At 52.6% G+C, this 16,156-nt stretch overlaps 1 protein-coding gene across 2 annotated transcripts in view; it reads right to left on the bottom strand.

Annotated features, from left to right (window-relative positions):
* ATOSB (atos homolog B) overlaps positions 1-15,740 on the bottom strand; it is a 38,396-nt gene extending 22,656 nt beyond the window's left edge. Inside the window, exons 1-2 of one of the 2 annotated variants that reach the window (XM_054651877.2) lie at positions 15,648-15,722; positions 10,245-10,341 (exon numbers count right to left, since the gene is read on the bottom strand). The gene's annotated coding sequence lies outside the window, so the exon portion shown is untranslated. Of the gene's footprint in view, positions 1-10,244; positions 10,342-15,647 lie in introns of both variants that reach the window. The other variant, XM_054651879.2, reaches the window with a different exon arrangement.
* Between the last annotated feature and the right edge of the window lie 416 nt (positions 15,741-16,156).

Genomic DNA, 16,156 nt, shown 5'->3' with positions numbered 1-16,156 from the left:
GCTTCCCTGCTCAGCTACACATGAAAAATCCAGGTCTAGTTCAGGTGGTAAGAAGCTTCCTCTTCTGTCGAGGCAAAATGTCCCTGTAGGCACCAGAGACGCTCCTCTTCTGCATTTTGGAAAGATCCTCCCTTACAGGCACTGCCTTTTACCCTCTGCTGCCTTCACCAGCCCTGAGCAGGCTGGAGAGGCCCGTCCAAGTTCTGGGTACACCAGAGGTGATGCTTATTCAGGTGTCATGTGTGGGGCAGCTGTAAATGCAATAGGGGGGAGGGAATGAGGTGGAGCAAAACCAAACCACCCAAAAATCTCAGGGAGAAGGTACCCAGCCTTGCGTTCAGACATTATTTACCCCAGGATACAGTTCCAGTTTTCACCTGGTCTTAAAGCTCTCCACTAAGTTGCTCTCACTGACTTTCACAATTTCTTTTCTCTCTGCCCCACTTCCAGCAGGGACCTCAAAGGCTGCTGCCTCCCAGCAAAAGGGTCTCCATGACCTTTGTAATTCAACACACTGGGAAAGGCTCAATCAATTCCCTCTATTCCTAGGCCAGCACAGACCTTAAAAGCCCTCTTTGTTCCTGTTTCAAACCCTATCCCACAACCATGTCTTAACCCTTAGATGACTGCCTCAAATGAAGAGAGTTTCACAGAAGCAAGGTGGATTGCAGCATCCAGGGGAAGCTGGACCTACCCTCCACTTACAAAAGAGCTGTACTGAAAATCTGCTGGTGGCTTGAAGGAAGCATCAGACACACACAACAGGGTGGGATGGATGTCTCTGGCCATGCTCATCATCATTGCAAACTACTGTGCCTTACACTGCTGCAACAACACAGGCAGGCTTGGGGCTTACACCTCTTTATCATCACCTGGTTTTGCTCTGCCTGCCCTCAGTACAGCAGATTTACTACAAAACATGATCCATGCATGCAGATTTGGGGTTACACAGAGAAATAGGGATGAGGAAGGAAACAGCTGGGATTGGGCACCTCCATTGTCAGTCTTACAAGGACTCCTCTGCCCCTGTCCCCAGGTAGAGCCATTGCTCCATGACCAGGAGCAAATCAGAGCCAGCAAGTGATGCCAGGTTGTTACTACACAGCCTGCACGCTGATTCTTGCCTTGTCTGAGACAAGCTCAGACCCTCATCGAGCAGCCCAAAGCCACAAACTGGGGAAGCAGTGCTACGGGACTGTGCATAATTACACACCCTGGACATGGGAATGCAGAGGACATGGAAGGTACAGCCACGTCTCACTTCCCAGCATGGTCCCTGGCACAGGAAAAGGCAGGATGGAGCAAGGGCTGCCAAAATCGCCAGCTCTGCAGCTGGAACAGAGCTGCCCAACCACATCCTGAAACACCAGTTCCATGGCAGACAGAACCAGCTTGTACCACTGCACCCCAAAATACCACCCCAGCAGACAGGATGGGGTAGGGCCACCTTGCAGCACCCTAAAATGCCATTTCCTATCAGCTGCTGTAACTTCCCCTCTGCCCCTTTCTGGTCCTGCTCCACCCCCTTCCTTGTCCTCAGGCTTCAGGGAAACTGAGTCACAGCATGCTGACTCTGCCCTGAGGAAGGAGATGGGTGGGCAGCCCCCAGCCCCTGGCACAGCGTGGGGAGTGGAGCAAGAGTGGTACCGAGACCTCTGAGAACCCCAGTGATGGGGAGGGATTAAAAGGTACCCACATATTCTACACCAAGCAGTTTTCCCAATTGTCAATCTCCTCTGTTCCCACCTCTCTTAAAGCAGGAGTTGGCCCCAATCTGCTGCTGGCCATACACACTGCACCCAGCTCTCTGGGCTACACAAACTGACCCATCTGCTCTCTGCCACCAGAGGGGACCAGGATATGCAGTAACTTAGCATAGCCCAGAAAAAAAAAAAAAAAAAAAAAAAAAAAAAAGAAGGAAAGAAAGAAAAAAGACCCAGATATAGTGTTATAAATCAGAAGAGTGCTGTAGGTCTCAAAAGGCTGGTAGGGGACTGCTGGATGCTTCATTGAGAACAAGTCATTGCATTCTCTACCTTAAAGTAAAGACTTGATACTCTGGTCCAGCTCTAGGAGCTGGTAGGCTTCCAGGTACTGACCTCAGGCTCTCTGTTTTTATCACACACCTACAGAAACCCTTTTGAGGGCCTGCTAAGCAGAAAACCTTCCCTGGGCCAGGTCTACAGCAGTGTTCACCCACAGCAGAACCCTTTAAAATCCCTGACTGGTGCAGTAACAAACCACCACTCATCTATCTGCCTGGGAGACAGATAAGTTAAAGATTTGTTAATTCAGGCTCTGGGTCAGATGTATCACAAATGTTATTAAAGTTATGGTTTCTTGAGTATGTTTCTCAAGATTGCAGTGAGGTCAAGAGTCCAACATTGCCCAGTTCAGCTGGGACAAAGAATGGGAAAACTGAGCTCAAACTGCAAAAAATGCACAGCTATTACACACTGCTCATCTGTAAGTCTCCTGGCATCTTTTCTCAGGCTTCTGTCTTCTTGATTGCCTTGCTCCACCTTCCTGGGGACTCTCTGAAAACTGACCCTTTCACCCCTCCCTGGGGAAGTGTGTTAAGGTGGTATTTGCTGTTATTGTCATGCAAAGCATAACATTATTGCAATACCCTTGCCCTAGCTCTATCTCCCAGGACAACATAATACTAGATGAAATTCATTATCCCCTATCACTTTATGGTACTATCTTTTAATGTCTCTGATAACACACATCAGAGACATATCGAGTTTCAGGCCAGCTCACTCCAAAGGAAATTCTCTCTTGCCTTACAGGGATTTGCAAAAATGATTCCTCTTCAGTACCAAAAAAAACCCCAAACCACCATCAAAAAGTAATTAAAAAACCCCAACCCACAAACCAAAAAAAACAAAACAAAACAAAACAAAACAAAAAAAAACAAAAAAAACCCCAGAAAACCTACACTCCAAAAATAGCACTTGAAGGTTCACTTAAGGACAGAATTTGCCTTTTCTCTCCAGACCACCACTTTGGTCAGACCTTTCCCAGGCTCTGGAGGGCAGCATTCTCACTGCTGCTCAAACAGCTTCATCAGCAATGTTTGGAGTCCTGTAGCGAGGAAGCTTTAAGAGTGAGATGCCTGTTCCTTCCCAAAAGTGCCCAGTACACCAACACAGGCATTTCCTGGTAAACTGTTCCTCCTTGCTTCCAGCCTCTGCTACAGGGGTGGCCTCTGATAGCAGCCTTCCTCCGGAAACATCACTGCCTTTTGCTCAGTTACTCCAACACTGTCATATTGTGGGGAAACAGAATTAAACAGCTGAAATCTGTAATAAATCATTCCTACTGAGCTGCCAGGGAAATTGCTGCACAGAAGAAAGAGAAGAGCTGTAAGTCTGTTTCCTCAACAAATCTAAGCCACAAAACAGCCTTTGGTTACAGGGAACAGGCACAGCAGCAAGAGGAGCACTTTCAGGGTGGCAGATTGATGTCACCAGTTTTTCTGTTCTCTCTCTCTCCATATTTATTACATGGCCAGAACAGATCATTGCAAATACCTCAAGATCCCAGACTGTCAGCCTAGGAAAGAGGCTGGCAGACCAGATCTAGATGAAAAGCCTGAGAATATTCTTGTTCCTCAAAAACAGCTTTTATTTTTAGCTTTTGCTGCTGTTAAAAGATGAACTGAAAACAAAGCTCGGCCTCCCTACTCTTGATGCCATAACTGCTTTATTTTGCTGGCAGCCACAGCAGAGAGGATCTTGAGAATTACGCCCTTTGTCCACTGCTGGCCCAGCTATGCTAATCTCATCAGCAATGCAAACGCTGGTATAGAAAGGGCTGAGTGGCAGTGCTGGCCTGACAGCTCCAGCAGCGCTGACTGGCAATAAGCAAACCCTGGCATCCAGGCATTTTCTCCCGGCCTGAATGGAGCTAAGGGTTGGCTCTTGCAAGCCATTCTTCATGCATCTTCTAGACAATCTGTATAGCACAGCTGGACTCAGCTACCTTCTCACAATTTAGGGAATGTAGGTAGAAACACCCACAGAGTCGAAGTTTCCATTTGGTCTCACTGATCTATCACCTCTCTGCTGAAATCCCCACCACTCTTCCCACAGCAGCAGGATGCAGGTTGGTCCTGATGTCCCACAAGGCACTGTCCAATTTTTCAGAGTGACACTGCTCAGGATGGTGTCCCCACCTGATTACAAGTAGGCATGTGTGTCCTGGACTTGCCTCAGGTAATGGCAGAGGCAAAGCAAAGCAGCATGTAACCCACACAGTACTTTCCCAGCTTCAACACCACGGCTCAGCCAGGAGGAAATCTCTCTTGGCTGCCTCTCCCTAAATGTTTATTCCAGCACTGCCCATCTTAACTCCTCTCCAAACTGGCAGCAGAGTATATGACCCCACTACCTTTGGGCTTTTTTGGTACTTTGTGCTTAAAACTGTGTAGCATGAACAGGTGAGACAGAAAAAGGGGGGCAGCACTTCAGTGATGACATGGTTGTAACTCGTGGGGTCACAGCGCCCAAGAGATTGACCCTTGGGCAGCAATCTTGGCAGGCAAGGTGTTTACAAATGATAAAAGAGAAAACATCCTTTGGCCTAGAAAATGGCAATTCCCACCCCAACACACACATATGACCCAGAGCCCCATCTGCTGGGCTCTGCATCACTCCATGATATTCCATAGCACATCCTGGGGCCTTGGTCCAGAGGAAAGAGGAGAAACCACTGGCTGTGAAAGTGGGGTCAGAGGGAATGGCAGTGTGGCTCAATGGACTTTTACCATGCTCTGCCACCACATGCACCCATAATACAATGAAACACCAACTCACACCAAGCGCTGAAGGTCACATATATGGAAAGCAGCGCTTGTGCTGCTGACCCAAAACTGCCTTCAGTGTCAGGTACCAGTGTCCCAGACTCCTGCATGGGAAGGAAGCTCCAGCCCCCAGTGCAGAGCAACTGCTCTCCTCTGAAAGCAGAAGGAACCTGTTGGCAGTGAGAGGGAGGAAGGAGACTGCTGTCCACCACAGGAGGCTTTCCCAGAGCCTCTGTGTCCCAGGTTCCACCTCCTTGTTTGCTCTCCCTTGGGAACACTAGGGTCTGGAGTCCAGGGAACATTGTGCAAACAAGTCTAGACTATTCAGGAGTTTTAAGATGACTGAAACTGCAGAACTGGAGAGAGGTGGGCAGTCCATACAGATCTTACAGAAACCCTACATCACAGAAGGACACTAGGGCATACTGGAAAGGGTGAAATGGTTTTCAGGGCAGTACATGAGGCCTTGTACCCCGGAAAGGAGGGGTCACAGCTCAGGCAAGGATTATGACATTTGTGAGTACAGAGTTATTTGGGTAGCTCACAGGCATCCTTTCCCATCCATTTTTGAACACCCTAGTCCCAGAGAGACTCTGGCCACAGGCACCAGAGCAGTGTGTGCCACCCCATGGCAAGCCCACACAACCAGCCTCCATACATCTCCAAGGGCATTGTTTCCTTCTCACTCTGGGCTGGGTGCAGAGCTGTGGGCAGGGTGCTGTAGCTTGCTGCCAGCAGTGACCTTTGAGAGATGTAATGAGAGAGGTTTACAGCTCTCACAGCCATCCATGTTGACACGAGCAAGCTGTGCTTGCCGCCAGCAGGTCCTTTTCCCTGGCTTACATCCAGGCCTTTAGGCATATCATGGATGACAGGTCAGGCCTCAGTCACAGTCACATTATGGCCAGGCTGGAAATGGCATCCTGATCCATTCCCTCTGCTAGTGAGTGCATGACTGCCCCTTCACCAACAAGAGCCAGCTCTCTTACCAGTATCTGGTAAGGGGTCTACCCAAAGGCAGCTTCAAAAATGTTTAACTTCTCTTTTGCCTGCCCTAGAGGACAGTCTCAGACCGTATCAGAGGGGTCACAAGAGTGTCTGCTCTCCCTGAGTATGGATAGCCTGGAGCAAAGCAAACTGGCTGTGCAAGGTGGACAGAACAGCACAGCACAGGGCCAGGCATCCTGGGAAAGTGCAGTCATGGCTGGAGCCACTTATGTTGATTAACTGGGGATAAGCAAGGGCAGCAGAATGACTCTCTTTCTTCCATGGTACAGTGAGAGGGATCAAGAGACTGGTTTGTTCCTGGCTGGGCCTGCTCTGCAGCTCAGGGCTTCAAAACAAACAGGTCTGTAAGTGGGAGCTGCCTGCCCACACCTCAGTGAGGGGTGAAAGAGGGGAGAAGATGGACAAAACACCCCTGACCACTCACCCTGAGGCTGCTGCCAGAGGAGAACAGCTCCAGATGCCAGATTGTCAGGCAGGAGTCCAGGGGTGACAAGCCCAGGGCACAGCTGGGACTGGGCTGCACTGAGGGCTGTGGCACCCTCCACATTTGCCTGATTACTTTTCTGCCTTGTAAGTGGCACTGCCAGTGGCAAGTTGCCATAGCAACACCCTGTCTCTGTTCCCCTGTCTCTGTTGCCCCTTGCTTGTCCTCTCCCTGCTATCCCACACATGAAACACTCAAAAGCCTCCACATACTCCTAAAAGGCAGCACCTTCACCAAGGAAGGAAAGGGGTAGATGTGGAAACCCACTCCCACAAGCCCTCATCCCTGCCCACCTCAGGGGCAGGCCCCTACTCCAGACCCAGGTGCATTGCACCCCACCTTGTCTATCCTCAAGGCAAGGCACAGGAGAGCCACACTGACATATCTGGGGAATGGAGGCCTTTTTAACTGCATCTCCTCCGTGTTGTGGCAGGCAGGGGTGCTTCAACATCCTCATCTGTCCCACAGGGCCTGCTCCATGGGGGTGACATGCAGCCCCTCTTCAGTCCAGCCCAACACAGCTGCCTGCAGATCAGAAAGCCCCAGGAGCTCTTTCTACATTGCAGTAGCACCAGATCTGATGGGAATGGGGGTCTCAGACTCTTCTTGCTGCATCATGGCAGGTATCTCCCAAGCCTCTGCTCTCCAGTTCCAGACAGTTTCCACTTCAGGGAGGTCTGTACTGCTGCACCAAACCTCACTGTGGCTTGAATCAGAGACAGGATCCTGCTTTGTTTCTTACCTTAAAAACTCTCCCCTACCATTGCTATGTGCCACTAAACAGTTACCCAGCCTGGATGGTAAGCAGAGCTCTTCTCCCTTTCACCTCTCTCACAGAGGCATAAGACAAAGACAAAGAACCCTCTTGAACCCCACTCAGGAGTGATATCTGTCAATATCTTTCACCAAGTAAATTCAACAACTTAGCAGACAAGCAAAAAAAACTCCCAAACTTCTAAAAGCTCTGCTTCTCTCTCTGTTCTGCCCTTTCCCACAACCAGTTACATCACTTGAGGGTTATAGCAGAAGCTAGCAAAGCCTCGGTCCTGATCCAGGATGAGTCATGGAGCTCCGGAGGCCGTGCAACTTCCTTCTGATACCATCAACCATGCCTTACACAGCTAAAAATAAAGATGGGCCAAAACTGCAGAGCCACATCTTGCCTCAACATGAAACTCAGTAATGCTCAGCACTGCTGAAAAATTACCTGAGCAGGTAGAAACTGAAAAGTGCAGGGAAGCCAAAAGTCTTGGGTGTACCAAGAAGGGAGAGGGCAGGAGGCCCCACCCTGTGCCACGCTGGAGGATGGTGGTGGCAGATGGCAAGCAGCCATCCAACCATGCAGAGATGGCCAGAGCCAGGATCTCATCTCACTCAGCTGTGGGCTTTGGAGTATTTCCACACCTAGAGGTTGTGTGGAAGACTGTTTTCAGCAATGCATGTTCCCATCTGAGACAACAGGAATCAACTGCTGCAAAAAGAAGGATGCACATTTCTGGCAGGAAAACATTGAGAAGCTACAGCCTGCTTCCCACCAGGCAACATGTGGGCATCTGCAAAGCAAGGTCCAAGGGATGTTCAGAGCTAAAGGTTAGAAAAAAGAGTCACAGATAGAGCTGATATGGGTTAGATGTTGAGGTAAGTGAGGAATTCAAAGTTCTTCCTAATCCCTGGGACATTGTGTACTAGCAAAATCTTCACACATGAGGATACAGGATTCTCACACAGATCTTAGCAGGAAGCCGTAGGATTGCACACAAATAGGAGCTCAGAGGGACACTGGCAATGTTCAGAAACCTAAAATAGCCTCAGCAGATGATCCTCTGCTCCATTCTTGGGAGCAGCAAGAACTGAACAAGGATCCAGCTGTCCCAACACTCCCATGAACAGGATCTTTGAATGCCCGACCTATTTGCAACAGAGACGGTAGGGGAAATAGGGGATTCCTTGCATAACTCCAGTGCCAATATCCACAAGGAACCCAGAGCTCCAGTTCTGAAGAAGGAAGCAGCATTTCAGCATTTTCTTGTGGTTTTCAGTGGAAAGGTGATCTAGTGCTACATCAGCTGGTCAGACTCTGGGGCAAGGGCAGCCTACACACACCAAGAGAAGGCTGAAGGATGTAAGGCTGACTACTTTCTGTTGAAGATATAAACTCCACTTTGCCCAGCAGTTAGGTTTCTCAGCACAGGGTTCCATCCCATTCCCAAGAGAGGCACTGCAATTCTGTCCAGGGGTCTGCAAGTTGTGTAAGTTTCCAGACTACCACCAGCTGCACTAAATGGAACCAAAATTGCTAATTCAGCCCAAATATAAAATCACTGATATCACCTGGGTAAGGTGATATATGAATCAGAGAACAGCTTCATGCTGTGGCCAAGCAACAGGAAAAGCTGCTGTTTTACACATAAATGGGAGATTTGCTGTCCATTAAGATATTAAGCTAATTGGCTATCAAGGAGGGGTGGGAGAAAACTGAATCCAATACTATGCCAGAGGGGTGCGAGGCACTGGCAGAGGTGGCTCAGAGAAGCTGTGGATGTCCCATTTCTGGCAGAGTTCAAGGACAGGTTGGATGGGGCCCTGAGCAACCTGCTCTCGTGTGTGGCTCCCCTGGCCCACGGCAGGAGGGTGGGGATGTGATCTTTATGGTCCCTTCCAAACCAAGCCTTTCTATGATTCTGTGGTGTTCCCTGTGTTGAAATGGCCTTTGCCAAAAGGCAGGGGAGGCCTGAGAGGATGCTGTGAACTTAGTTGACTGGAATCTACAAGCAGCTCCAGCAAAACTGAGAGAAAACCTTTTCTCTGGTCTTTGCCATGTCTCTCATCACTAAGAGAGATATAAAATCCCACCATGGAACAGATATTAGTAAATGCCACAGCCCAGCTGGATAAAGGGGCCACTCTGCTCTCACTGCATTGTGTGATTGGTAATCTGCAGCACAGGGCACTGGCATGAGCAAAGGACTTCTTCTTTCCTTCCTTTCACCTTCACAGGTAAATCTATCCCTGCCTCACCCTCTGTGGGTACCACTTCAGCATCAGGCTGAAGGATGAGATGGCCTGAAGCCCAGTTTCCAGCTGCCTCTGGATTGCTCCCAGCTTCCCTGGCAGACACTTCAGAGGAAGAGCTGCAGAGCCTGGGCAGCTATGCATCCTAAAATATGTCTTCCCCATATAATCACACCTGAGCTCTGGGCAGAGAGAAGGGTTCATCTTGCCCTGCCACAGGCACAGTCCTGATGAGGGCTCCCTTTCGGTGAGAGCACACCGTGCAGGTGGGGCAAGCACTGCTGGATTCTAGGCAGGTACACAAGCATCCATGGACAGGGCAGGAAGCCCACAGCCATCTCAGGCTGCTCCAGGCTGGTTGCCTTGGACCAGGTAATATTTCTTGCCAGTGGCAATACAAAAGATGCTGGTCCTCCTGAAATACTTCCTCTGAGCCTCACACATCAAAGCCAAGCTACAAAATCCTGGGAAAATGCAGGAAAAAACCAAATGCTGCTAACATAGAACGTGATTACATCTGCCACAAGCTCTGGGTAAAGTCTCAGGTGGATTCAGGTGAAGGACAGTAGGGCCTGCAGCTGGGAAATGCTCCCAATTCAATCCTGCTGGCATGCAGAAGGATGAGTGTGGCAAACAGCACAGACTGCAAGTTCCCAAGAACACATCACCCTTGAGCTCCCAGCAACTGTGTGCAGGATTCAACAGTCTTAGCAGCACTGGTTCCACACATCCAGGTTCCCTTTGCCATGCTGACAGCCAGGTGGGATGCAGGAGCACCCAAAAAAACCTTGGCTGTGGGAGAACCTCACCTGGGTGACCTCTACTTTACAGAGCTATCCCTGTGATCCAAGGGGAGAAGAGCACAGAGTTCTCTGTTTCTTCACACAGCCCTGATGAGGCAAGGGAAATCAGTGATGTTTGAATGTTGCTAACCTCGGTGTAGGGCTGAAGCAGACAGAGAAGGCAGCTCTCAGCTGTCAGCCCTCGCAGTCTGGTCTTGAAGTTGCTTGCTCTGGCTGTCTTGGGTCACCTAGAAAGACAAGTCCACACGCACAGGTTCAGTTGGAACACTGGGTGAGCAGTAACTGCTCATCCAAGCCAAGTGAGTTAGTGGTCTGTGCACAGAAGTGAGAGACCCCAAACCCCCCACCAGCTCAAAGATCTCACCACATCTTTTATCAGTGCTGAGGCTGCCCCTCCAGCTGCAGCTCTGACTCCCTCCTGGCTTCCAGCTACCCCCCCCAGTTCCCTGCACGACTCCAGGTGGGTGCACAGTTGGCCCTCTAGAGAGAGCTGCTAAGGTCACATCCACGATATCCCTGCCCAGATTTCAGTGGGAAATAAAGGCCTTTCTGTGCCTTTGGCTTTGTTCTTGTCCACCCACACAGCTGTAGGTTTCTCCACCATACAGGCTCTGCTGTACTCGAGTGGGTGCGCTGGCATATGGTTTATCTGCAAGAACAGGCGCTGGCTGTGGTCCCCACAGGCCACCTGCTAAGCCACCCCATGGAGACACAGAGCCAGGGCACGGAGGGACAAACTCCACTGCTGGAGAGACACCCCTCCCAACAACCCAAACAGACCAAGACAAATCCAACACTGCAGCGTTTCCCAGGCTACAGGGAAGGGAGAAAACGACAATTGCTTAATAGAAATCTCCGAGAAGCCTGCCAACACCGTCACAAAGATGTTGTTTAAGTCTCCTCCCCAGGCTCCCAGTGCTTTAATTGCAGACCACTGGAGATCACACTTTGTGTGGGCTAGGTCCTCGTGCAGAGCAGGTCCTGAAAACCAGGACGGTATCAGGCTCCCCAGGATCAGGTCTGACCTTCCCCTGGCCGCAGGCATGATGGGCAAAAGCTGCCTGTGAGGCAGTCCCTGCTCCCCTGCTTGACCATCCCCACAGGCAACCACCCTGCAGCAGCACCAGAGCACAGCCCAGCTGTGACCAGAGCTGCTGTGTTGGGGAGCAGAGCACTGTGGACAGACAAGCTGCCAGTGCCCCAGAAACACAGCCTCCCCACCGTGGGGCAGCAAGGCATAGCCACACCACCCTGTTGGGGTTTCAGCCCTGAAAACTGTCATGAGGGCACCCAGAAAGTTTGTGCTTAATGACACCTTCACTGGCATCCCAGGAGAAGGCCCCACCTGGAAATGGTACCAGCTAGGCACAAGGGCTATTAATTTGGAGAGCTTATAAGCAGAACAAACCCCAGTAAAAGCAGCATGTGTAGATGTAAATATACATATATAGAACACCCTCCACCAAGTCCCTCCTCTAGCACACTGTCTTTCAAAAGAAGGCTCAAAAGGCGCTAAGCCTGAGCAGTGACAAGAATTGCTTTGGACATAGCTGAAGTACTGCCACCCACATACTGCATCAGCACAGGAAGCAATGGCAATGTATCTGACAGGTTTGGGTTGAAAACACTACCCAGGAAGAATGCAATTACCCCAAATGGACTGAGGCCAGGAGATCTGGATTACCACCTCAGCTCTTGCATAAAGGGCTTTGCATCTTTGTTCACATCTAACAACAAGAATCTCAGCATTGACATCACCCCTGGCCCAGGACATGGATTTGTTTTTAAAAAGCACTTCCAGCTGAATCACTAACTTCCCATTTTGCAGCACACAGGACTCCTTTGAAGGTTTCCCATACAAGTATTGTTCTATCATCATGCTGCTTGGCTGGGGGGTTGTCCAGGCCACAGGCAAGTATGACTGCAACTGCACTGGCCAGTCCTGAAAAGGCTCTCTGAAATGCAGAGCATGTGAGCCCAGCTGCTCTTCATTCAGGATTCACAACCAGCTGAAGATGCAGACGGAAACAGGGGGAAAACATGTTAATTGGCAGCTGGGTGTCCACTGGCCAAGCAGGGGAGACTGTGAAAGAGAGGGGCAAAACCAAAGGGAGGATGAACAGAGACACTTCATTGTCAAAGAAAATAATTTCTAAAGCAGGCCTCAAACTTTGTGAGACCAAGTTCTCTGGAGGTTATATTCACCTGGCTCGCTTGATCACGAGCAATTCTACATGAAATAACAAAGAACTGAGCTGGTCACAAAATCGGCTCCATGGAGCAGAAATGCCAGGCTCTGCAGACAGAAGGAGGGATCAGAAACATGGCAACATGGCAATACCAGGACACAGAGACCCACACAGTTCCCTGGAAGAAGGTGGTCCCTGGGAATTATGCGATGTGGAGAGACATCAGGCAAAAGCCTCTCAGAGAAGACTCTCACAAAGTAACCTGCAACAATCTCACTAAGTAACCTGCAACAAACCATCTGCCAGCATACAAATATCCCCTTTCAGGATTTCTCCCATGCTGCCCTTCACATCTGTCCTGTTTCAAACCCGACTCATTAATTCCTCCAGCTACCAAAGCCTCTGATAATTTGATTACAGCTCCATTGACAGCGTGCTGAGGACACCACTTTTCTAACCATATGGCTTCACTTTCTCCTTTCTCGTCTGTGGCCACATACCCACCAACAACAGGTTTTCTTATTCTGCATCAGGAAGTGTCCTGGCCCCCAGGCATGGTGCATTTCCACACAGCACATGATGGTGCCAACCAGATCTAGCAGAGGACAAACATGGGCAGGCCCAGAGCAGTAAGAACATGTAAAGGACTTGGGAAGAGCCAAGAGTCTTTGACTTTGAAGACTCAGATCAATAATCATCTCCTTCAATCACCCTCAGACTCAAAGAGCAAAGTTTGGGTATCTCTGGCCTCTGGTACTCAGCACACTCATGCAGAAATGTGCCAGGGCAAGCAGCCTGTAGCAGACAACAAGGAGGCAGACCAGGGGCAAAGATGTGCTCCTCTGCCCTCACAGGTCCCTTGAACATAGGGAGGGAACTTCCTCCTCCTGCTCTGTGTGCTCAGAGAGAGAAGAGAGCTGAGGACAGAGAGGTTGAGAAAGCTCAGCACCAGCCGAGGGGGGTGTAGGGGCTGTGGCCTTCATCCGATTTGGAGTGAAAAAGCAGCCATACCAGTAAAATTTAAATTATCTATAACTCCCTAAAGGCTACTTCTGGAGAGGGCAAACATGAAAAATAGAGCATGAAGAGCTGTTCTGCACAACTTGCTGCAAAAGCAGGGAAGCAAGAGAACGCCTCAGCAAGCTGAGCCTCTGAACAGCAGAGTTCCCACAGTACAGAGTGACCCCACCAGCTTTCAAACTTTCAGTGGGTAAGAAACCTCTCACAAGGGGAACAGAAACAAGGCAGGCGAGTGGCACAGCTAAAACAGCCCCAGCACTACTCCAATTGTGGCTGGACCTTGGTCCACAAGCCCAGCTCACCAAGGGCAACAGCTGTACAGCTGTGGTTACAGCAGGGCTCTGCTGTCCTGACCACGCCAGGCTCCATGGGAAGGGACATGTCCAGGCCCCACTGGAGTCAGCAGCAATCCAGTGTTATGGTTAAATGCTATGGGAGCAGAGGCTGGAGGTCAGGCGAGGGCAAGCATTGGCTCCCTGGCAACAAACACTGTGGCAGCAGTGTCCCTCGGAACCAGCCCCGTCCGAACCCCTCCGCCCTGCCTGCTCGCCCCAGTGCCCTGCCCTAGCACAGGGACTGCATGCTGGGATGTGCAGAGCCCCCATCAGCGCCCCGCCACTCACTCACGCCGAGACCCGAACCACGGGAATTGCTGCTGGGAAACAAGGCGGTGACCAGGCTTTACAGGATGACTTCATTCTCCCCGTCCTCAACCTAAAGCCCAGCCCTGCCAAAAGTAACTCCAGCACTATCTATCACATTGGGAGTTTTCTTCTGTGTCACCTGCCGGACCTTGTTCACCTCCTCGTGCTACCAAGCTTGCCAAGACACTGCTTTGTGTCAGGGTTCAAGCCTGCTACACTCTCCACAATTTCCCAGCTTCCCCTCTTTGCTGATGACACGATGCAGGGAGAGGGCAGGTCCGTAAGCAGATCTCTGCTTGTCTGATGTTTTTAAAAAGGCAATGAGTGGAAATTACTTTTAAAATTTAAATTTAGAGCACAACATTCCTCTACCATATATTTTCCACAGCAGCTGCAAATTCCACACTCCTTCTTTCAAAGAAAAATAATAAAAGGAGTGTGGAAACCCCGGAGGCATGTGCCCCTCGTAGTGATGGATTCACGGGTGGGTTGTGAGCAAGCCCACCTCCCCAGCACCCACCACGCAGCCATTCCCTCTGACTTCCCTAACAGGCCACCTTTCCAAACACGACACCGGGGCTGCCGAGCGCACACCGCCTGCGCGATTTCTGTATAAAAACCCGCAAAACGCTTGAAAACCTGGCTAAGTCGGCAGCTGCTGATTTCGGGTGGGTGACTGCCCCCGACGGGCCCTTCCGCCCGCGGCTGGCTGTCACCAGAGGGCGGCGGATGCCGGGGTTCACATCCGCCCCGGCGCCCACCCCGCAGCCCCGCGCCGGGGCCTGGCAAGGGACCCCCGGGGCAGGTGCCGCCCGAGGCGCGCCCCCCCCGCCCCCGGGGTACCGGCCCCACCGCCGTGGGCCCTTCCGGGGACATCCCGCCGCGTCCCAGCTGGGCTGGAGCTGATGCCCGCGGGAGGAAGAAAAAGAAGAGGAGGAGGAGGCCCCACCGTGCGGGCAGAGCTGCAGACAGGCTGTCCCTGCCCATGTCACAGCGCAGAGGACGTGGCCCTGGTGGGCGAGACCAGGGGCAGCGCAGCCTCCCTAAGCTGCCGGGGAATTGGGAGCCAGGATCGGGGACACCCCGCAGCAAAGCTTGCACCCCGTTTCGGTCCCTCCCGCCTGCCCCCACACCTGCCTCTGCCAGACACGGCCCTCCCGAAGCCTCTGTTCCCCCGGGAGCCCCCCCTACCCCCGCCCCAAAGTCTCTCTGCGGTCACACCGCCTCTTCCCCACACCCCCCCCCGCCCCGGCACCTCCTGCCCCAACCTCCGCCGGTGCCAGGCCCCTTGCCGGCCCAAGTGCCCCGGCTACAGCTCCCCACCTCGGTCACAGTACCTCAAACTCACAGACCCCCATCCCGGTCATGATGTCCCCAGCTAAGAAACCCCCATCTTGGTCACGGTTTCCTCCCGCTCATAGTCCCCCATTCCGTTTACGGCCTCTCCCATACTACCCGATCACGGCCCCTCCTGGTCGCGCCTCCCCCAGCTCCCGCTCGCCCCTGCTGTCTGGGCCCCCAGTCCCAACGGCCCTCCCGAACCTTCTGGAACCGGGGGATGGCGGCGGAGATGGGGTGCACGAACCCCCTCGCACGCCGAAAGGGCGGGCCGTCCCCGCCGCAGACCCAGTCGTGCCCCGCGCCCCCCGGCCCTGCCCGTCGCGGCCCCGCCGGACCCACCAGCGCCCCCTCCGCCGCTGCCGCCGCGGCCCCGACTGTGCGCGGCTCCTCCGCTCCTTCCGGGTGTCTCTGGGGACACGCCCCCCGCGCCCGCCTCCCGCGCGCTGATTGGTGTTCTGGGCAGGGCAGGGCGCGGGGCGGGGCGAGCCGCGGGGCCGCGCGGCCAATGGACGGTGAAGCACGGCGCCCAGACCCCGCCCATGACCCGCCCCCTCCACGTGCGGGAGTGTGATGACAGCGGGGAAGGGGCGGGCCCAGGCTGGGTGGCGTCTCATTGGCCGTTGGCGGCGGCCTGGGCGGGGCCTGCGTTGGCGCGGGGCGGGTCTGCCGCCCCTGGCCCTGTGGGCTGACGGGGGACCTCCGGCCCGCGGCGGGGCTGGGACGGCAGGTCCCGCCCACGGGCACGGCCCCACGGGCACGGCATGGCCCACCCACGTCCCCACGGACACGGCACGGCATGTCCGGCCCACGGGTACGGCCCCACGGGCACGGCCCCACGGGCACGGCAT

This window comes from Agelaius phoeniceus, chromosome Z (genome assembly GCF_051311805.1).
Source record: "Agelaius phoeniceus isolate bAgePho1 chromosome Z, bAgePho1.hap1, whole genome shotgun sequence".
NCBI lineage: Eukaryota > Metazoa > Chordata > Aves > Passeriformes > Icteridae > Agelaius > Agelaius phoeniceus.
This window is presented reverse-complemented; position numbering and strand designations above follow the sequence as displayed.